The sequence below is a fragment of the Pan paniscus genome, chromosome 6 (genome assembly GCF_029289425.2).
Source record: "Pan paniscus chromosome 6, NHGRI_mPanPan1-v2.0_pri, whole genome shotgun sequence".
NCBI classification, from domain to species: domain Eukaryota; kingdom Metazoa; phylum Chordata; class Mammalia; order Primates; family Hominidae; genus Pan; species Pan paniscus.
In genome coordinates, this window is record NC_073255.2 from 179,876,077 (window position 1) to 179,898,748 (window position 22,672).

A 22,672-nucleotide genomic window follows, 5' to 3' on the forward strand; every position below is an offset into this window, starting at 1 on the left:
TATCTTTTATATAGATATAGACAGATACATTATGTGAAATGAATATATCATAGATATATCTTATATATTAAATTCTGTATTAATTTATCACAAGGTAACCCAACTAATAGCTGTGTGAGTCAAGATTTGAACCTAGGTCTGTCAGATTTCATCACTCACACAGCTAACTACCACAACTTATATTATATTATTATCTTATATTATTTATCTTATTTATATAAGATATATGAAATAAGATATGAATATATCTTATATAAAATATACATATCATATATATTTTATTTATAAGATATTTAAATACATAAGATATATGTATCATATACATAAAATAAGTAGTGCTGACAAATTTTGCTAGATGAGGTATGGATGGATGGATGGATAATATATGATTAAATAATACTTGTTCTGGCCAGGGCAGGTTGGGCCACATTCCCTCAATCCTATTCTGGTTGGTTTTCCTTCCTGCCTCACATTACCATTTTCCCTCCTGCCCTTCCCTTGCTTAGGTAACCCCTTCCCTGTCTACGTCACTGTTTTACTAATGGTTTAAAAAGCTTCAGGGACAGAATTGATCGGAAAGCTCAGTGTTCTGGTTTTCCACAACCTCTGCATAACCAGCACGAGATGAAGAAACATGAGCGAGAAGGACACCGACTGTCAGGGAGCCGTGACTGTGTCTAGCATTGGGTCCAAGAGGAGCTGGAAGTGCTCTCTGCTATGCAGGAAGGGTCTGGAGATAAGCCTATACACTCTACTGCTCCCCTAGCCCACACTTCAATATCTGGGTGACTTTGTTCTAGAAGATAGGCAGGCCCAGGATGTCCCATCCTAAAATGCTTTTACCCTCTTCTTCATAGAGGAGACCCCTTGGAAAGACACTCACCTTTACAGAGGGGCTTCGCCGCCTCTTCTGATGTTCTCTAGGGCTCCGCTGAGGCTACCTCCTGTCCTGCTAGTGCTGAGCCATGCACAGGGGCCAGAACAAGTTGCTGCAATCCCCACTCATGGCGAAGAAGGGAAATGTCCTCCCAGAGGAGCTTAGGAAAAAGCCCAGAAATGAGTGTTGTGCAAAGTTGAGGGTCCTCTCTCTCTCCCCTCTCCTCCCTCTTCCCTTCTTCCCAAGGGTACTTAATCACCGAGTTACTGCTTCTTAATTAGCCCACGTTCAGGGAGTCCCCAGGCAATCAGTCTAGTGGGAGCAGAACAAACTTTAAGTTATTCCCATTTTTTGACCAATTAAGTTTTAGAACTTTTGAAAGTTTTTGTTTGACGGGAAAACCTGAAATCTTACCAATCAGGGACTTCTTAATACTGGGGCTGCCTTCCTGAAAACCTCAGATCTAGGTTTCCAGATGTCTCAGATTCTAAACAGTCAACTACCTCTGTCGTTTATCTTAGGCTTTTCTCAAGTTTCTCTAGTTATTCGGAGCCTAAACCAACCCTCTTCCCCCAGTAGGAGACACCACAATTGGCCTCTAAAACATGCACCAATATCCCAAAAAAGTCTGCATATTGGTCTTGGTCAAAGCCTTAACTTCACCAAATATCTTCTAAAAAGCCTGATGACTCCTTCATTCATTTTAAAAAGGCTCCTGCGTTTAGTCCTGTGGACCCTACAGAATACTGTAAGAGGTCCCTCCCCTAAATCGAACTCTATTCTGTTCTATTGTCTCAGGTTTTCACTCCTCTTGATATATGTGCATCTGTATGCATTCCAGCAAGATTCTTCCAGACTTTTTTTTCCTATGGCATGTCCCTGATTACCAGCTGGACCACTGCAAAGTAGAGAGAGCATAAGGACAGCCTGTGTACACAGTTCTGTTTGCAACCTGGAGGAACTGACAAAATGTAAGTTGGAAATCTGTCTAATGCTGGAGTAAGACAGAAAAAGTAGGAATTACAAAACATTTGTCTGCATTTTTGTTTTCATTTTAAGTATTTTAAGTACACCTGTTAAATCTCAGAATTTCAATTGGTGCCTAAGGGTATAAATTGGGATTAATCTTTCTTCCAATTCCTTAAATTGCCCAAGCCCAAATACTTGCCATATAATTTTAGAGAAATTTTCCAAGCATGTATCTCCATATTCTTTTTTGTAAAGGCTGTGAAAATCTGTTTGCAACCTTTTCTTTCTCATTTAACAACATATAAAATATATCTTTCCATGTCAGCACATATTACTCTACCTCTTTTTTTTTTTACATAGGATTCCATTATGTGGATGTCCTATTCTTTATTGGATAGCCATTTATTAATTAATTTTCATTGTTGTTTCCATTTTTAATTATGAAAAAATGATGCTATAAATATTCTTAGATATTTGTAAGTACATAAACATGTACTTGTAAGTAAAGTAAGTAAGTATACATGTAAGTACATAAACAATTATATTTCTGAAAAAAAAAAAAAAAGATTCCCTAGAGTTGGAATGTCTGGGTCAAATGCAGATGTATTGAAGCTATTACTTTTTATTGGCACCAAATTACACTCCAAACATTTCCTATTGATTCACACAATTACTAAGACTGTGTAATAGAAGGGGTCTTATTTTCCTGACCTGTTATAAGCCAAAGGCACAATTAAAATTTTAATTTTAAGTTGAAGAGAATAAAAACAAGACACCTTAAAAGGGAAATCAATTAACAAGCCTGATGAAATGGAAAATTTTTGAAAGATAAAAATGACCAAAACAGACTCAAAAACAAATATAGATATAGAATCAACTTGAGTATCCATCAATGGATGAGTGAACACAGAAAATGTGGTGTATATATACAATGGAATAGAATTCAGCCATTAAAAGGAATGAAATCTTGTCATTTGTGGCAAAATGGAGAAAACTGGAGGGCATTCCATTAAGTGAAATAAGCCAGGCACATAAAGACAAATACCACATGTTCTCACTCATATGTGGAAACTAAAACAGTTGATCTCATAGAAGTACAGAATAAAATAATGGTTAACAGAATCTAGAAAGGATATAGGGGAGGGGAAGACAGGCAGAGTTTGGTTAGTGGTTACAAAATTTCAGTTAAATAGAAGAAATAAGTTCCAGTGTTCTGTGGCATAGTAGGGTGACAAGTTTAATGACTATCTGTTGTGTATTTCAAAATAGCTAGAAGAGAGGAATTTGAATGTCCCCAACACAAAGAAATGATGAACGTTTGAGGTGATAGATATCCCACTTACCCTGATTTGGTCACTACATGTTGAATACACATATCAAAATATCACATGTACCCCCAACATGTGTACAATTATTATGTACCATTAAAACTTTAAAAGTAAAATAAATGGCCACAGATGTTGTACAAAATTTAATCTTAATACAGTTGAAAATATTTTGTAAAAAATAAATCCAAACAAGGGGCCAAGATGGCTGAATAAGAAAAGCTCTGGTCTGCAGCTCCCAGTGAGACCAACACAGAAGGCAAGTGGTTTCTGCATTTCCAACTGAGGAACACAGTTCATCTCATTGGGACTGGTTAGGCAGTGGGTGCAGTCCACGGAAGGTGACCAGAAGCAGGGTGGGGCGTTGCCTCAGCTGGGAAGTGCAAGGTGCCAGGGGACCTCCCTCCCTGCAGCCAAGGGAAGCCATGAGGGACTGTGCTACCCAGCTGGATTACTACGCTTTCCCCACAGTTTTTACAATCTGCAGATCAGGTGCCTACACCACCAGGGCCCTGGGTTTCAAGCACAAAACTGGGTGGCTGTTTGGGCAGACACCAAGCTAGCTGCAGGAGTCTTTTTCGTATCCCAGTGGTGCCTGGAACCCCAGCAAGACAGAACCGTTCGCTCTCCTGGAAAGGGGACTGAAGCCAGGGAGCCAAGTGGTCTCACTCAGTGTGTCCCACTCTCACAGAGCCCAGCAAGCTAAGAACCACTGGTTTGAAATTCTCACTGCCAGCACAGCAGCCTGAAGTTGACCTGGGATGATCCAGCTTGGTTGGGGTAGGGGCATTCACAATTACTGAGGCTTTACTAGGCAGTTTTCCCCTGACAGTGCTAAGGCAGCAGGGAGGTCTGGACTGGACAGAACTCACCACAGTGTGGCAAAGTGGCTGTGGACAGACTGCTTCTCTAGATTCCTCCTTACTGGGCAGGGCATCTCTGAAAGAAAGGTAACAGCCCCAGTCAGGGGCTTGCAGACAAAACTCCCATCTCCCTGGGACAGAGCACCTGGGGGAAGGGGAGGCTCTGGGCATCTGGGCACAGCTTCAGTGGATTTAATCTTTCCTGCCAGCTGGCTCTGAAGAGAGCAGCTGATCCTAACAAGAGGAATTCTCCCAGCACAGCACACCAGTTCTGCTAAGGGACAGACTACCTCCTCAAGTAACTCCCTGACCCCGTGCCTCCTGACTGGGAGAGACCTCCCAACAGGGGTCAACAGACAGCTCATACAGGAGAGCTCTGGCTGGCATCAGGCCGGTGCTCCTCTGGGATGAAGCTTCCAGAGGAAGGAGCAGGGAGCAATCTTTGCTGTTCTGCAGCCTCCACTGGTGATACCCAGGTGAACAGAGTCTGGAGTGTACCTCCAGCAAACTGCAGCAGACCTGCAGAAGAGAGGCTTATTAGAAGAAAAACTAACAAACAGCAACAACATCAACATCAATATAAAGGACCCCCACATAGAAACCTCATCCAAAGGTCATCAACCTCAAAGATGAAAGGCAGATAAATCCACAAAGATGAGGAAAAACCAGCACAAAAATGCTGAAAAACCAGAATGCCTCTTCTCCTCCAAATGATCACAACTTCTCTCCATCAAGGGCACAAAACTGGACAGAGAATGAAATGGATGAATTGACAGAAATAGACTTCAGAAGGTAGGCAATAACAAACTCCTGTGAGCAAAAGGAGCATGTCCTAATCCAATGCAAGGAAGCTAAGAACCTTGACAAAAGGTTACAGGAACTGCTAACTAGAATAACCAATTTAGAGAACATAAATAACCTGATGGAGTTGAAAAACACAGCACGAGAACTTCTTGAAGCATACACAGGTATCAATAATAGCCAAATCTGTCAAGCAGAAGAAAGTATATCAGAGATTGAAGATCAACTTACTGAAATAAGGTGTGACAAGATTACAGAAAAAAAATGAAAATGAATGAGCAAAGCCCCCAAGAAATATGGTACTATATGAAAAGACCAAACCTATGATTGATTGGTATACCTGAAAGTGACGGGGAGAATGGAACCAAGTTGGAAAACACACTTCAGGATATTATCGAGGAGAACTTCCCCAACCTAGCAAGACAGGCCAACATTCAAATTCAGGAGATACAGAGAATATCACTAAGATACTCTTCAAGAAGAGCAACCCTAAGACACATAATTGTCAAATTCTCCAAGGTTTAAATGTAGGAAAAAATGTTAAGGGCAGCCAAAGAGAAAGGGCAGGTTACCTACAAAAGAAGGCCCATCAGACTAACCGGATCTCTCTGCAGAAACCCTACAAGCCAGAAGAGAGTAGGAGGCCAATATTCAGCATTCTTAAAGAAACAAAATTTCAACCCAGAATTTTATGTCCAGCCAAACTAAGCTTCATAAGTGAAGGAGAAATAAAATCCTTTACAGACAAGCAAATTCTCAGGGATTTTGTCACTACCAGGCCTGCCTTACAAGAGCCCTTGAAGGAAGCACTAAATATAGAAAGGCAAAACCAGTAACAGCCACTGCAAAAACACACCAAAATATAAAGACCAATGACACTCTGAAGAAACTGCATCAACTAATCTGCAAAATAACCAGCTAGCATCATGATAACAGGATCAAATTCACACATAACAATATTAACCTTAAATGTAAATTGGCTAAATGCCCCAATTAAAAGACACAGACTGGCAAACTGGATAAAGAGTCGAGGCCCATTGGTGTGCTGTATTCAGGAGATCCATCTCACGTGCAAAGACACACATGGGCTCAAAATAAAGGGATGGAGGAATATTTACCAAACAAATGGAAAGCAAAAAAAAGCAGGGGTTGCAAACTTAGTCTCTGATAAAACAGACTTTAAACCAACAAAGATCAAGAAAGACAAAGAAGGGCATTGCATAATGGTAAAGGGATCAATGCAACAAGAAGAGCTAACTATCCTAAATGTATATGCACCCAATACCGGAGCACCCAGATTCATAAAGCAAGTTCTTAAGAGACCTACAAAGAGACTTAGACTCCCACACAATGACAGTGGGAGACTTTAACAGCCCACTGTCAACATCAGACAGATCAATGAGACAGAAAATTAACAAGGATATTCAAGAATTGAACTCAGCTCTGGACCAAGTGGACTTAATAGACATCTACAGAACTCTCCACCCCAAATCAACAGAATATACATTCTTCTCAGTGCCACATAGCCCTTATTCTAAAATCAACCACATAATTGGAAGTACAACACTCTTCAGCAAATGCAAAAGGATGGAAATCATAACAAACTGTCTCTCAAACCACAGTGCAATCAAATTATAAGTCAGGATTAAGAATCTCACTCAAAACCGCACAACTACATGGAAACTGAACAACCTGCTCCTGAATGACTACTGGGTAAATAACAAAATTAAGGCAGAAATAAAGAAGTTATTTGAAATCAGTGAGAGCAAAGACACAACATACTAGAATCTCTGGGACACAGACAAAGCAGCGTTAAGAGGGAAATTTATAGCACTAAGTGCCCTCTCTCATTATTCCTATTGGATGTTCTGGCTAGGGCAATCAGGCAAGAGAAAGAAATAGAGGGCATTCAAATAGGAAGAGAGGAAGTAAAATTGTCTCTGTTTGCAGATAAGATGATTGTATATTTGGAAAACCCCACTGTCTCAGCCCAAAAACTCCTTAAGCTGATAAGCAACTTCAGCAAAGTCTCAGGATACAAAATCAATGTGCAAAAATCACAAGCATTCCTATACACCACCAGTAGTCAAGCAGAGGGCCAAATCATGAGTGAACTCCCATTCACAATTGCTACAAAGAGAATAAATACCTAGGAATACAACTTACAAGGGATGTGAAGGACCTCTTCAAGTAGAACTACAAACCACTGCTCAAGGAAGTAAGAGAGGACACAAACAAATGGAAAAAAATTCCATACTCATGGATAGGAAGAATCAATATTGTGAAAATGGCCATACTGCCCAAAGTAATTTATAGAATTCAATGCCATTCCCATCAAGCTACCACAGACTTTTTTTGCAGAAGTTGAAAAAAACTACTTTAAATTTCATATGGAAACAAAAAAGAGCCCATAGAGCCAAGATAATCCTAAGCAAAAAGAACAAAGCTGGAGGCATCACGCTACCTTACTTCAAATTATACCACAAGTCTACAGTAACCAAAACAGCATGGTACTGATATCAAAACATATTTCTGAAATACACCACGCATCTATAGCTATCTGATCTTTGACAAACCTGACAAAAACAAGCAATAGGGAAAGGATTCCCTATTTAATAAACGGTTTTGGGAAAACTGGCTAGCCATATGCAGAAAACAGAAACTGGACCCCCTCCTTACACCTTATACAAAAATTAACTCAAGATGGATTAAACACTTAAATGTAAAACCCCAAGCCATAAAAACCCTAGAAGAAAACCAAGGCAATACCATTCAGGACATAGGCATGGGCAAAGCCTTTATGACTAAAATACCAAAAGCAATGACAACAAAAGCCAAAATTGACGAATGGGATCTAATCAAACTAAACAGCTTCTGCACATCAAAAGAAACTATCATCAGAGTGAACAGGCAACCTACAGAATGGGAGAAAATTTTTGCAATCTATCCATCTGTCAAAGGTCTAACATCCAGAATCTACTAGGAACTTAAACAAATTTACAAGAAAAAAACAACCACATCAAAAAGTGGGCAAAGAATATGAACAGACACTTCTCAAAAGGAGACATTTATGCAGCCAACAAATGTGGAAAAAAAGCTCATCATCACTGGTCATTAGAGAAATGCAAATCAAAACCACAATGAGATACCATCTCATACCAGTTAGGATGGCAATTATTAAAAAGTCAGGAAACAACAGATGCTGGAGAGGATGTGGAGAAATAGGAACGCTTTTACACTGTTGATGGGAATGTAAATTAGTTCAACTATTGTGGAAGACAGTGTGGTGATTCCTCAAGGACCTAGAACCAGAATTACGATTTGACCCAGCAATCCCATTACTGGGTATATACCCAAAGGATTATAAATCATTCTACTATAAAGACACATGAACTTGTATGTCTATTGCAGCACTATTTACAATAACAAAGACTTGGAACCAGCCCAAATGCCCATCAATGATAGACTGGATAAAGAAAAGGTGGCACATATACACCATGGAATACTATGCAGCCATAAAAAAGAATGAGTCCATGTCATTTGCAGGGACATGGATGAAGCTGGAAACTCTCATTCTCAGCAAACTAACAGAGGAACAGAAAACCAAACACTGCATGTTCTCACTCATAAGTGGGAGTTGAACAATGAGAATACATGGACACAGGGAGGGGAACATCACACACGGGGGCCTGTTGGGGGTTGAGGGGCAAGGGGAGGGAGAGAATTAGGACAAATACCTAATGCATGTGGGGCCTAAAACCTAGATGATAGGTTGATAGGTGCAGCAAACCACCGTGGCACATGTATACCCATGTAACAAACCTGCACGTTCTGCACATGTATCCCAGAACTTAAAGTAAAATTAAAAAATAAAATAAAATAAAAAGAAATCCAAAATATATAACAGAGGATGGGGCTTGTTATTGGGGGCCTGATGAGGACACAAATGAGGTAAAGGCAGGTGAAGGATAAAGATAGCATTGGAGTGAGTCAGAAAGCAATTAGAATAAGTAGGCAAAGTGAGTTAAATAGATTATGGCTTTTGGGTGGGGGTAGAGATGAGGATGGGAGAGCAAATGAGGAATCATGAAGAGAAAATGGCTTATCTAGCCCTAATAGATGTCTGAGTGTGGCAAGGAGCTTTCAGACCCTTCCCCAAACAGATGTCTTTTTGGCTAAGTTCTATCAAAACATTTCTAAGCAACTTTCTGCAAACACCTCTTAGGGGAATAGAACATTTTCTTTGTAAAAACGAAGACAGATATTTTCTGTCAGTAGAGCCCATAACATTGAGAGCACAATTTAAAAGTGTACATCTTTGGTGAAAGTGGAAAAATTTCAAAATAGTGTAAGATCATGAATAAAACATTGAAATTGGAATCAGGAAACCTGAGTGCTGATTCCTTCTCATTCTTATTAGCTCTGTGATACTTGGTGTGAATTTTCAGCCCTCTAGGTTTGAAATATCAGACCCCTCATCTGAAATATCAGGGCATTGATGGGCATGATGTGTAATTTTTCTTCCACTTTTACCTTGTGAAAGTCAAGGGGCCGAAATGGAGCTAGTTTTTTTTTTTTTTTTTTGAGACGGAGTCTCGCTCTTTCGCCCAGGCCGGACTGCAGTGGCATTGTCTCGGCTCACTGCAAGCTCCACCTCCCGGGTTCATGCCATTCTCCTGCCTCAGCCTCCTGAGTAGCTGGGATTACAGGTGCCCACCACCGCGCCTGGCTAATTTTTTGTATTTTTAGTAGAGACAGGGTTTCACCGTGTTAGCCAAGATGGTCTCGATCTCCTGACCTTGTGATCCGCCCGCCTCGGCCTCCCAAAGTGCTGGGATTATAGGCGTGAGCCACCGCGCCCGGCCATGGAGCTAGTTTTCAAGCTTTCTTCTTAATGGTGACCTGAGCCTCTCAGTCCAACATGAGGACTCTCCACTCATGACTCTTTGGATGGAACTCCTCCACAAAGCTAACATTTTTGTCTGAATCAGTTCTCTCTAGATAACATCATGGGCCATTACAGTCCACACCAGATCTAGTACATAAACTTATCCTAGATTAATGATTTTACAAGTGAGTAGAAGTGTTCGCTGAATATCCTTAAGCTCAAGGCCATTCCATGTCTATGTTTGACTTTCCCACATAAGTATACTCGGACACAGGTAAGAGAAGTCATCATGGCCCAGAGAAAGAAAAGGACATTCTGGCAAACTAGTAGAACAGATAGGGTTATTACCTATCCACTATATAGGGTTGCATTAATAATGTATGTTATTAGAGATAGGATTATTACCCCAGTGGCAGAGACGTTACCCACAAAACAGGAAATGAGAAGGAACAAACCTTACTGACCTGCCACAAAACTTCCTAACTGACCTTCACATCTACCCTCGCTTCCCTCTGTCTACTCTGTTCTCCCCATAGCAGCCTGCGTGATCCTTTAAAACACAGACCAGATCAGGTCTCTCCCCGGATTAAAACCTTTCTCTCTGCCATTTGGTTAAAGTCCTGAGACCTGTGAGGCTCTGCATGATTTCTAGAAATACCTTTCTCTAATGTCATCTTGTGTCACTTCTCTGCTCAGTGACACTGACATCCTTTGTGCTCCTGTAATGGCACGCTGCTCCATCTCTCAGAGTGCTCATTGTGATTCCCACCATGCTGTGCCTAGTTAGCACCAGATACCAGTTAATGATTACTCCTATAGATGCTTCCCCTAACCTCACAGACATATCCATGTTCAGGTTCCCTGCCAGGGGCTTTCCAGATATTACAGTAAATGCTGCAGTGCGCTGCCCGGACTCCCATTCAGAACCAAGATGCTAATTACCCCCAAATTGCTCCCAATCAAAGAGAAACACCTTCCCCAAGATTATAGCCCTTCCTCTAAGGTAGCCTGCATCCAATGGCCTATGGATGCAGAAGTATAATGCCCAGGCCCCAAGTTTCTGTTCAGGACAACTCTGGGCACAATTCAGGACAACTCTGGAAAGCTGTCCTAGCTCAGAGCTCCCCGTAGGATTTAAGCCTCTGTTGTGACCTCATCACAGGTCTGTCCAAACATCTTCTCCCTCATCACTCCCAGATCTAAGACAACCATGTAGTTTCTTGCTCAAAACAATTCACTATTTTGTAAGTGTAAGTGTGTGTGTGTGTGTGTGTGTGTGTGTGTTTACCTGGTTTTATAGCGTATGGTAACATCGGTCTTCATCAAATATGCTCCATAGTGGGGAGACCATGTCCATTCTGTTTACTGCTGTATCTTCAGTACATTGTCTAAAAAATAACAGTTATTCAAAAACAATTCTTATTAAAGTTTGTTTTTTTAATTTACAGTGAGATTGAGTTCTTTTCATGTTTAAAAAATCATTTGCAGTTTTCTTTAATGAATATACAGGTTTGTAAGAGAACATTTTGCATAAATCAAACAAATCTTTATTTCATGTTTTTGTTTTTATGTTTTGTTTCTATCTTGCATAAATATTTCATCCTTAGGCAGTTACACTTAACAGTCTTTTAGACTCCCGGGATCCGTGTTTTCCTTCGAAAGCCTATGTTCATACTCCAAGGAAATTAAAAACAAACCAAAAAAATCCCATTTTTTACTTTTTACATTTAAGTCTGTTTGAGCCATCGGGAATTTATTATTTTTTGGAAGCATAAGGTATAGATCCAGGGTTTTGGTTTTTCCAGACATTCTGTGAATGTAATACATATTTCTAGGACAAAGGGAAGGTGGTGACAAGGAAGGGAGAAGAGAGAGAGAGCCCCCAAAAAACAAACTTAGAGGCCTGCCATGGCAAAAAAAAATACCTCCTCCTCTATCTGGGTTGGGACACAGAGGGCATCCATATTTGGATGTGGAGAAACAAGAGATTAGAATGACTATGATATTAATAAGGGCCAAAGAATATCAGCAATGGAAAGATAATGTTTTCCAACACTTCGTTTTACATATTGTAAGCCTGAAACTCAGAAATCAAGTGACTTGTTAAGGTCATGCTGCAGTTTACTAGCTGAGTTGAAATGAGTGACCGGGAACTTCTAGACCACCCTTCTACAGGAGGCAGTCAGCTGTTGTCAGCAGGGAATGAAGCACCAGTAGGTTGACTGGAGTGACCTTCAAGAATCCTGGCAACCCTGAGATTCTGAGACTCACAAATGTGCTTTTGAGATTAGCAGTCTTATAATCAAAGACAGATGCTTTAAGGTGAATAAGTTACATACTGGAACACAGTAAAAGCTCAATAAATACCTCAGCAATGAGTGTGGCATGTCCTTATCAATAATGATAAGTAAATGTGCCTCTGGACATGATGAAGAGGATCCATGAGCATAAGTGTGCAGTTTATGACAATGTCAGTGTCTGGGATGGTTGCTGGAGTGCCAGGGAGACACAGCCCCTTGGGACTGAGCAGTGGAGAAAGGGGGAAGGGGACCTCACAGCTGGGGATCCTGAAGCTCCAGACTCTCCTCCATCCTGTAACACTGGGATAGTGAGGCCAGACAGCAGGAAAGGGCTGGAGAAGAGCATTGCTAAACAAACTTAGCTTGCTCTTGTCAGCTTACTAACATCTACCATGCTCTTCTATACCCCAGGACGACCTGTACTAGTGTGTTACATAAAATGTTTTATTTAATTCTGAAATTAACCTTATGAGGGAGGCATTACTATCCCCATAATATTGGGGATTTTTTATTGAATAAAATTCCAGATTTTTATCTGCGTTACATTTACTTAATGAATGCTTAGTCAACAACTACTATGTAAATGTTACATTTCAAACCCAGGTCGAACTCCAAAGCCCCCCACCACACACACACACACACACACACACACACACACACACAACTGAGGTGCTGGACCCAGTTCTCATCTGCCTCTTGTTGCCGTCTGAGTGTACCCATTGTTAGTTTAAGCATCAGCGTTGTACAACCCAAAGGACTCCTGGCTTTCCCTTGTTCCCACAAGGAGCACCCTGCTGGAGTCTAAAGTTTCCCATTTGGCCCAGCTCATTTCTAGAAATCAGCAAGACCCAAAGGTTTCAAAACAGAGTGGGTGAACAGCACCATCATCCCTGGGAGCAAAGAACAGCAAAAGAATCATTCCCATTGGATTTCCCTGCCACCTCCATGCTATCTCCAGCCTGACATCAGTCATGGATACTGCTGCCCTGGGCTGTATAGGGAGAAACAGTAAGTCTCTTCATCACAGACTCAATGAAAGTTGCTGACAGATTCTAACTTGTGGAGTCACTTGCAAAGCAGGGCCAGGGTTGCTTGCCCCATTCCCAAGGGGCTTATGTCTCCGTGTCAAAATCTGGGTACCACAGTCAGGAGGCCGCCGAAGTAAATGACCTATTAAGAAAAGCTCGCCATGCTGGACTTATGAATTAAGATGCATTGGCTGGGTCTGGAGAATGAATGAGTTATAAGGATTCGGTTTCGATTAGTCAGGATGAGTTTAGACTTGGCATTAAGATTAGTGAGAGGTTTGCATGCTTACTGCTTAGGGAGATAGATCCACTTCTGCGATTAGATGTCATTGCTGGTGGCCAGGACAGTTCTAGGAAATATCTGTGGTTCCAGAGAGACAGCTAACATGTGTCTTCTCAGGGCTTCATTTGTGTGCTCTCATTTCTGATTTTATTTACTACTTATGGATCTCTAAAGGTATTCATTCAGTTAACTATAATTAAAGTGTGCAGCCAGCATACTGCTGGACCCATACATAGATGCATCAACACACACACACACACACACACACACACACGCACACACACACACACGCACACACACAAACCCATCACCTTCATGTTAAAGAAGTGTGGTTGGCGGTTGGGTTAGAAGGGGAGATGATGAGAATGAAGTTTCCATGCCAATAACAACAGCGGAAACTGCTGTTATTGAACTCTTCCTATGTGGCAGCCATAATCCAATTTGATGCTCACGCTAGCTCTACTATTTTTTATCTTACATCTGGGGAAAATTCCACTCCAAGAGGATTAGTATCAGCCCAAGGTCATACAACTGGCAATTTACAGGGCCAGGATATAAACCTAGACGGTCCAAGGTCTGTGCTGTCAGCCCCCATACAAGAGTGAGTCGTGTCAGGGAAGGGTGGTCCACTAGGATGGTCACAGCATTTTAAGAAGCAGAGCTAGAAGTCCAGTGCAATCCACACACCACACACATCTTTCAGGGACTGTCAGAGCAGCAGCATCCAATGGGTCTTGCCTGGATTCCAGAGCTTGAATCTAAATATCTTGATTCCCTTTCTGCCTTCAACCATTGTAAACATGTAGCAGATGGTCACCCCAAAGGGATCTTATTGTCTCTCTGTTCTGGCTCCCCTTGCTTCCTGAATTGAATGGCTTTGCTGCTGCTGCTGAAAGCTGGAAATATGTGGCTGAGTGAGAGTTCTCAGCAGAGGGGCATCTAGAAAGCCTCACAGGGGTGCTTTAGACTGGCTTCTGTGCTTAGCCTCTGGCCATGCTCAGTCCCGTGTCCTGCCTGCCTTTCCTCCCTCCTTCTGCTCACAATTTCTGCTTTTCCTTGTCACTTCTGCTGCTTCTCTTGAGTTGCCTTTTATTCCTTCTAGCTTTCTGTCTGCATTCCTGGGCCTCCTGTGTCTCTGTCTCTCACTTTCTCTCCATTACTGCTTTTCTAATACCTCGCCTCTCTGGTTTTGTGTTTCTCGCATCCACACTGGCTCTCTCCTGTGAACCTTGGCCTTTGTTTATCTCTGACCACAAAGGTATATAGGGCTTAACACAGAAATGATAAAAGGAAACTTAAGGGATTAGAATGTAACACTAACAACATCTGCTACAGCAAGGTCACGCTGAAGTCACCAATAACTCAAATCTTTCAATGGCTTTTAACAGCTAGGTTTATTTCTCACTCATGCCATGCACCCATCACTAGCCAGGAAGTAGACTCTGCTCCTTATTATACTGTAGGGACTGGAGCAGTAGAAAGCTCCCTTTAAACACATTCTTCCATGATCTCAGATGTGGAGAAAAAGGGAATGTGACTCAAATGCCAACTCTTAAAGCTCTTGCTATGAAGTGACTCTCATTACTTCTACCCACATCTCACTGGCTGAAGCAAATCACTCGACCACTCCTGAATTAATGGAGCAAAAATATGTGATATTCCCACTGGGAGGGTCACCTCCAGGAAGGACAACAAATATGAGTGAACAATTATTTGTCCATTATAAACGTCTGGGTTTCTGTTTGTTTGTTTGTTTTACTTAATCTCTTCCTCATGAATTTTGGGTTTAGCTTATCAAATAATGTAAGTAATTTCAGTTTCACAGTTTCTGTCACTGCTGAGCTACAGAATATCTGAAACAGTCATAGCATTACTATTCTTGGCATGATATAGAGGAAAAGGACAGTGTGTGAAGCGGGTGAAATCAGAGCTTCAGTCTCAGGCCCCAACATGTGGTGACCGAGAAACACTGAGATTTACTTAAGCTCTGTGAGATTCTACATTGTTATCTAAAAACTGAATATAATAATTCTCCCTCACAGGTTAACTCCAGAATAAATCTGTAGTCATTACATGTGATTTTTTTCTCCTATGTCTCTCATATTCTTCTCAATCAGCAAGATATCTTTTATATAATCAATATAAATCAATAAGCAATGTAATGATATACAAGTTTGGATTATGTTTAGGTTGGTGAGACAAAATGACATAAAAATTAAGAGCAGAGTCTTTGGGATCAGACCTGATTCAAATTCAAACTCTACCATTCAGTAGCTGGTGTTAGTAGCTACTATCAACGTTTTTGTTTGTTTGTTTTGTTTCTTTTCTTTTGAGACAGGTTCTGGCTCTGTCACACAGGCTGGAGTGCAGTGGTGCAATCGTAGCTCACTGCAGAACTCCCAGGCACAAGTGATCCTCCCACTTCAGCCTCCTGAATAGCTGGGGCTACAAGCACGCACCACCACACCCAGCTAATTTTTGTATTTTTTGTAGAAATGGAGTCTCACTATGTTGCCCAGGCTGGTCTCGAACTCCTGGGCTCAAGCAATCCTCCTGCTTCAGCCTCCCAAAATGGTGGGATTACAGTCATGAGCCACCATGCAGCCACTATTGTCAATATGATTAAGAATTGAAAGCCATTCCAGCCAGGTGCAGGAGACATCCCTATTTGTCATTTGTCTACCATTGGAGCCCATATCATTCACGATTTATTTGCCTTGCTCCACCCCTTCCTTACTCTGAAAAATTAGAATATTAATAGAAAACAGGTTTTAGGATCAGTTTTTATATCACACAAACATTTACTAATGCTTTGAGCTCAGATATGTAGGAATATTTATGTAAAGAAAAACATAAGTTGTATAACCCTTACCAAATTTTCCAAGAGTCTTGGATTCTTTTACCAAGAAAAACCTCACAGATAAAGAAACTTTTTAAAAAGTCTTGCTTTTTTTGTTAAAATAAATTTTTCTCTAATTTTTGAGAGCTAAATCGTTAACTGAAAAATAAGCATTCATTAACAGAATGTGTTACACAAAAATTTATCACACATTTTAAGAGACGTATTACAATATATGCAAAAATCAAGACTGTGCTGTGTGGTTTTCAAGCTTAGTGACAAGTAGATCAAATAAGGTCTATGATTCGTATTTGTGTTTGACATCTAAGCAAACTGTCTGGGATCAGTTGTGGGAGTAAAGCAAGATGTTTTTGAGGCCTCGCGATGTACATGTGTGATAGACAGAGTAATATTTTGTTGTTTTTATGTTTCAGAGATGCTTGCAGCTTGGGTGATATAAAACTCCCAGTGGGGCAATGTGTCTGCCTTCCTCATAAATGGACAAAAAGGAAGAAATACAGTGTAGTATCAGAACAAGCTTGACTTCAGATACTGCAGCCTCCTGTTCTCTGAGAAGGGGAGTGAAAAGAGAGTGGGGTGAGTTAGTGTCTTTCTTTCCATTCAGGATCAGATATCTGACAGAGTAGTCTAAGCCTTAGAAAAAGAAAATTTTGTTGACTTATCCATGACAGGTTTTTTAAAGGGCCACAAATTTTTTGGCACTCCTCCCATTAAGATATGGCTCTGGCTGGGTGCGGTGGCTCACACCTGTAATCCCAGCACTTTGGGAGGCTGAGGCAGGCGGATCACGAGGTCAGGAGATCGAGACCATCCCGGCCAACATGGTGAAACCCTGTTTCTACCAAAAATACAAAAATTAGCTGGGTATGGTGGTGCATGCCTGTAATCCCAGATACTCAGGAGGCTGAGGCAGGAGAATCACTTGAACCTGGGAGGTGGAGGTTGCAGTGAGCTGAGATCGCGCCACTGCATTCCAGAGTGAGACTCTGTCTCAAAAAAAAAAAAAAGATATGGCTCTATGCCCCTGCCTCTTGAATCTTGTGTTGCTTGGACTCATAAAAGTATGGCAAAAGTGACCATATGTGACATCTGTGACAATCTTATTTGACAAGTAGATCAAATAAAGCCTATGATTTGTATTTGTTTTAGACATCTAAGCAAACTGTCTGGGATCAGTTGGGAGGATAAAGCAAGACATTTTGGCATAAGTACTGTGTATCATCTTTGTGCATAAAATGGGTGCCCCTTTCCATCAGGTAGATGCAGCTCCTTCAGCCCCCATGTGCCCCTTCAGTCTCTCCATCACCACCTTTGTACAGTCTACAAGCCACACAATTTTACTCAGGGGCCCTAATTCAGCTCCTATCTCCATCCACCACCAGGCAAGTGCCCTCTTGCTAGACTCTTCAATTCTCCAGGTGACCCACATCAATTCTCAAGAAAACTATTTTCTGCCTGATTCCAGCCTACAGGTATTATCATGTGAGATAATTTCTTCCTCCAATCTGTCTGAAAATCTAGCAGTTACATATTTCTGTGCATTAATAGGGAGCTAGCTACCCCATCCCCTGATTTGTTAGTGAGTCAAAATTGAGGGAGAAAACTCCCACTCTCAACTCTGCCAGCAGTGAAAATCGGCAGAGATGTCATAGAAGACAGCTGGAGATTGGGGCAGAAAAGCCCCCAGTCAGAGGATATCTGGCTTTGGGAGGCAGAGCACATCATGAAAACAAAGGATTCCTGTAGCATATAAAGAAAAAATTCAGGCATCTAGAGTGAGCCATTCAATCCTTCCTTACCTCCTTCCTTTACCATGAACAAAACGCGATGAGTTAAATAGTTGCCAAAAATTTGATCATAAATTTTCTTCTGTCCCTACCACCAAACATGTTCAAACATTCCATCCACCCCTTTCTAAACATATTGTCCTCGTGCCACTCCAAGTTGGCTTTATGCCAAAATGTAGAGAAAAACAGTTGCTTTGTAGTAGCAATGGGCCAAGATTAGATATGGCACATCCAAGAAAAAGAGTACACCAGGGAGTAATCTGTGTCTCACCTAATGGCCATGCACAGCTTTCTGAGATTGAGTCTAATAATGCAAGTCAAAATGTCAACATATCCCAGGAAACAGTAGGGCAGATCTGAGCAGAGGTGCTGACATTTTTATTGTAGTCCCTGGACTCTCTTCCTCTTCTGGAAATGCACATTCAGAGATGATTACGGTGCAATCTAACTCCCCCAGGAACATATACAGCTCCTTTCTCAAGCTCTTCCCCGACTTCAGGCATTTTCTTCTTCAGATTTTCAAAAACAAAACAATAATTTTATTACAAAACAACTGAAACAAGAAGTAGCTCAGATTATCAGTTACTGATAAGCAGGTTGGTTTTTATGTTTGTGTATTTTGCCCACTTCCAAGGGCCTGAGTGTGATAATTACATATGGTTTGATGATGAAAATAAAGATGCTTTAGCTTAGATATTTGTTAGTATTTTCCAGATTACCTTAGAATCCATGAGGACTGGCCCACCTAAAACTGACTTAGGTCAGTAAATCTGACCTGTAAGAAGGTTCAGAAAGGGGGTCAACAGGAAAATAAACAGGAAAACTATCTTGTTTTATTCTGCTGCCCAAATTTGCTTGGGTTTCACGTAGAGAAACAAGCAGCTGTCATAGTCAATCACCACACAGGTGAAATGGGAGGCATGAGTGGAGAAGGATTATTTTTTGGCCAGAGACTGAGGGGATACTGGAGTAGGAATCAATCCGGATCAAAGAAGCAATAACAATGGAAATGTCCATTAATAGACTGTGTGAAAAGATGAAGAGTTGACTGAGGAAGAAATCCCTGGGAGACTGAAGACTTCATCAATTCAACCATGTAAATGACTGCATTTCCCATTAATCTCATCAAGTGAAAGAAGAAGTTAATCAAAAGGAAATGCGGCAGTTCCTCAAAGCCTGGGAAGCCCAGGAGACAGAATTGAGTGGCACTAGAGTAGTTCCCCTCGCTGTTTCAATCCTAGCTCTTTCTCTCTGGGAAGGCTAGAAAGGAAACAAGAATTAACATTGCTCCACATGCCTTTAATCCCAAAGGAAATAAGGACAGATTTAGGATTATGCTCCTGGATTATGGAGCCTGCTCTATGTTATGATCATTTAACCGAGTTGACGCTACATATTTATTAAGGAATGAACACAATTGTGTAAAGATGAATGGATCTGGTCAAATAAGTGGTTCACCAGGCACCAAAGCTGCATGGTAGTCATTGCGATAGGCAGAGGAATGCCCCCTCAATGATGTTCAAGCCCTAATCCTTGGAATTTGTGAAAATGTTGCTTTACATAGGAAAGGGGACTTTGCAGGTGTGATTGGGTTGAAGACCTTGAGATGAGGGGATTAGCCTGGGCGATCCAGGTGGGCTGAATCTAATCTTAGGGGTGATCCAGATGGGCTGAATCTAATCTTAGGGATTTGTAAAAGTGGAGAAACTTCTCCTCTGAGTTCAGTCAGAGGGCTAAGTGATGACAGAAGATGGTTCTGAGAGACACATGTGACTGGCTTTGAAGATGGATGAGGGAACAATAAGCCAAGGAATGTGGGCAGCTTCAGAAGGTGGAAAAGCAAGGAGACTCCAGAAAGGAAGGCAGCCCTGATGATGCCTTGATTTTAGTTCATTGAGGCCTGGTCAAGTTACTGACCTGGAGAATTTGTCAGGTAATAAATCTGTGTTGTTTAAGCTACAAAATTTGTGGTAATTGGCTACAGAAGCAATAGAAAATGAATAGTCATGAAGGCCCATGTAGCCCCGACCTATGCTCCTGCCTTTCAATTCCCAAGCCCCTGCCTCCAGCCCTGCACTGCCCAGGACCTGTCTGCCTACCTGAGCTCCCTGCTAGCAACTGGCTCCTTTCTTCTTCCTCTTCCATTTCTAGCCTTGTGACCTACATTTTTCTTTACTTTCTTTCTTTTTGTTTTTGTTTTTGTTTTGAGACGAAGTCTTGCTTTGCCACCCAGGCCGGAGTGCAGTGGCACGATATTGGCTCACTGCAACATCTGCCTCATGGGCTCAAGCAATTCTCCTGCCTCAGCCTCCTGGGTAAATGGGATTACAGGCTAATTTTTTATATTTTTAGTACAGACAGGGTTTCACCATGTTAGCCAGGCTGGTCTGGAACTCTTGACCTCAAGTGATACACCCACCTTGGCCTCTCAGAATGCTAGGATTATAGGCATGAGCCACTGTTCCCAGCCTCTTCTTTGCTTTCAATGGGTCAGCTCCAAATCTCAGTTCCAAGCTCAAGTCCTACAGAAAGATTGCCTGGTCAACCCCTCCAGCCCTGGTTATTCTTAACCTCAGGGCCCATCTTTACTACCTTCATTGCACAGCTTTTCCTTGAAATCTTTGAGTCATTATTTCTGTCTCAGTGTGGGTGGGGTTGCACTGGGTATCATGCATTAGGTTTAAATGTCTCTGAGATGAAAGACTGTGACTCAGAGTTTACTAGGGAGCTGGAAGCTTGGAGTGGCCTCCCCATATTCCCTTTACCTTTGTCCCCAGGGTGTGTATCTTCTCACAGGAGCCAGATCCCAAGATGTGTCCACCAAGGGCCCTGCCTCTGGAGGCAGATATCTGTTTGATTCCCAGACTTCTCCAAATGATACTTTCTTTGGAGAATTTTAACAAGAGGCTGCTATGGTCCAGGGCCTCCATTCCCTGCCTCCCTAGATCCCTAAACCCTGGATCCACTTGGAGATTTTGTCTGCAAATGGAAACTCTGGATCCAGCCCTGGCTAGGTACCCAGGCTGTCATAATTTTAGTCCAGCTGGGAAAATTCCTTTGTGTTTTTTCCATGATCTCATATTTTTTCCATGGTCCTGGGAGGAGGGGAAGGGCCAGGAGACAGGCACTGCCGAGGTGCTGATCCTAAGCCGTCAGCTGCTTGGGTGTATCTGAGTCTTTATCCATTTCTTTATTCAGATCTTTTTCTCAAATGTTACTTCCTCAAAACAGAGGACATCTCATTATTCTAAGGAGCAACATCAGTACCTCAGAAGTCCCCAGAGGGCTCCTTGGCTTCCTGTCATTCCCACAGAAAACACTCTGCTGGAGTCTAAGTTTCCCATCCAGCATAAGCTGAACTGTAAACATCATCAAGACACAAAGGACTTGGAGATGTGGATGACAGAAAGAGCTGAAAACACTCATCCTTGAGAGAGAAGGGACAGAATCAGCACCTTTCCCCTCTGGTCTCCTGAGGGACTTCTTTCCCATCTCCCAGCCCCACATCAATGCTGCTGCCCCTGGCTTTGTAGTGACACAGGGTAGGTGCTGAATTAGAAAATCAGCATAAGGACTGGCAGTGTTTTAGCTCACCCAGCAGTGCCACCTCTTCCAAGCTGTGCACAAAGCCCCTTTCCACCCTTTCCAGCCACAAGACACAACCCAAGGGAAAGAGACTGCATCTCTGATGTCATTCACGTTATAGAGTGAGGCCAGTAGGCAGGTGTCTCCAGGTATGAATGCCTAAGTGAGAGCAGCTTACAAAGAAGACACCAGGCTTGGAGGCTAAGGTGAGTGGGGGAAGTCTGTATGTCAGTCAGGTTCTCATGCAACACAAACATAAGGACCGGGTTTGAATTTAGTCAGTGCTGGGGTAGATTTTAGGATTTTAGACCTACCGTTAAGGCTTGTCAGTGGCATGGGTGCAAGGCTTTATTTATTTATTTATTGTTTTTGAGATGGAGTCTAGCTTTGTCATCCAGGCTGGAGTGTATTGGCATGATCTCAGCTCACTGCAATCCCACATCCCAGGTTCAAGTGATTCTCCTACCTCAGCCTCCCAAGTAGCTGGGATTACAAGTGCCCGCCACCATGCCCAGCTAATTTTTGTATTTTTAGTAGAGACGGGGTTTCACTGTGTTGGCCAGGCTGGTCTTGAACTCCTGACCTCGTGATCCGCCCGCCTCAGCCTGCCAAACTGCTGGGATTACAAGCGTGAGCTACCGCACCTGGCCGGGTGCAAGGCTTTTTAAAATTAGAATGTCATTGCTGTGTGGCCAGGACACAGCCCCAAATGAAGCATTTATGGGGCTGGAGAAAGGGCCAGAGTATATCTACACACAGCTTCGCTCCTTCCACTCCTGACAGTTTGTGTTGTAAATACTTTGTGTTTGAAATGTTTTAAAGTACCCTTTTAGTGAACTGAAATTCCAAGAAACAGTGTAAAGCTGTAAAGATCTTCACACACACACATGCTGGCAATGAGAAGAAGTGTAGAGAGATCATGGGCCAAAAAAATTTGAGTTCTATTGACGGTCTAACAATAAGAACAGTGATAACAATAACAACAATGATTTGTTGGCTAGTATGTGCTAGTCACTGCACTAAGTAGTTTACTTATTTAATTTTATAATCACCATAGAGGCTAAGTACCAGTAATACCATTATTTTATAGCTGAATAAACGGGCTC

At 41.9% G+C, this 22,672-nt stretch overlaps 1 protein-coding gene across 1 annotated transcript in view; it reads right to left on the reverse strand.

Annotated features, from left to right (window-relative positions):
- Nucleotides 1–22,672, reverse strand: part of LOC100989368 (Kell metallo-endopeptidase (Kell blood group)) — a 388,650-nt gene that overhangs the window by 123,649 nt on the left and 242,329 nt on the right. The window contains exon 4 of the mRNA XM_063606397.1: nt 11,012–11,111. The gene's annotated coding sequence lies outside the window, so the exon portion shown is untranslated. The remainder of the gene's footprint in view (nt 1–11,011; nt 11,112–22,672) is intronic.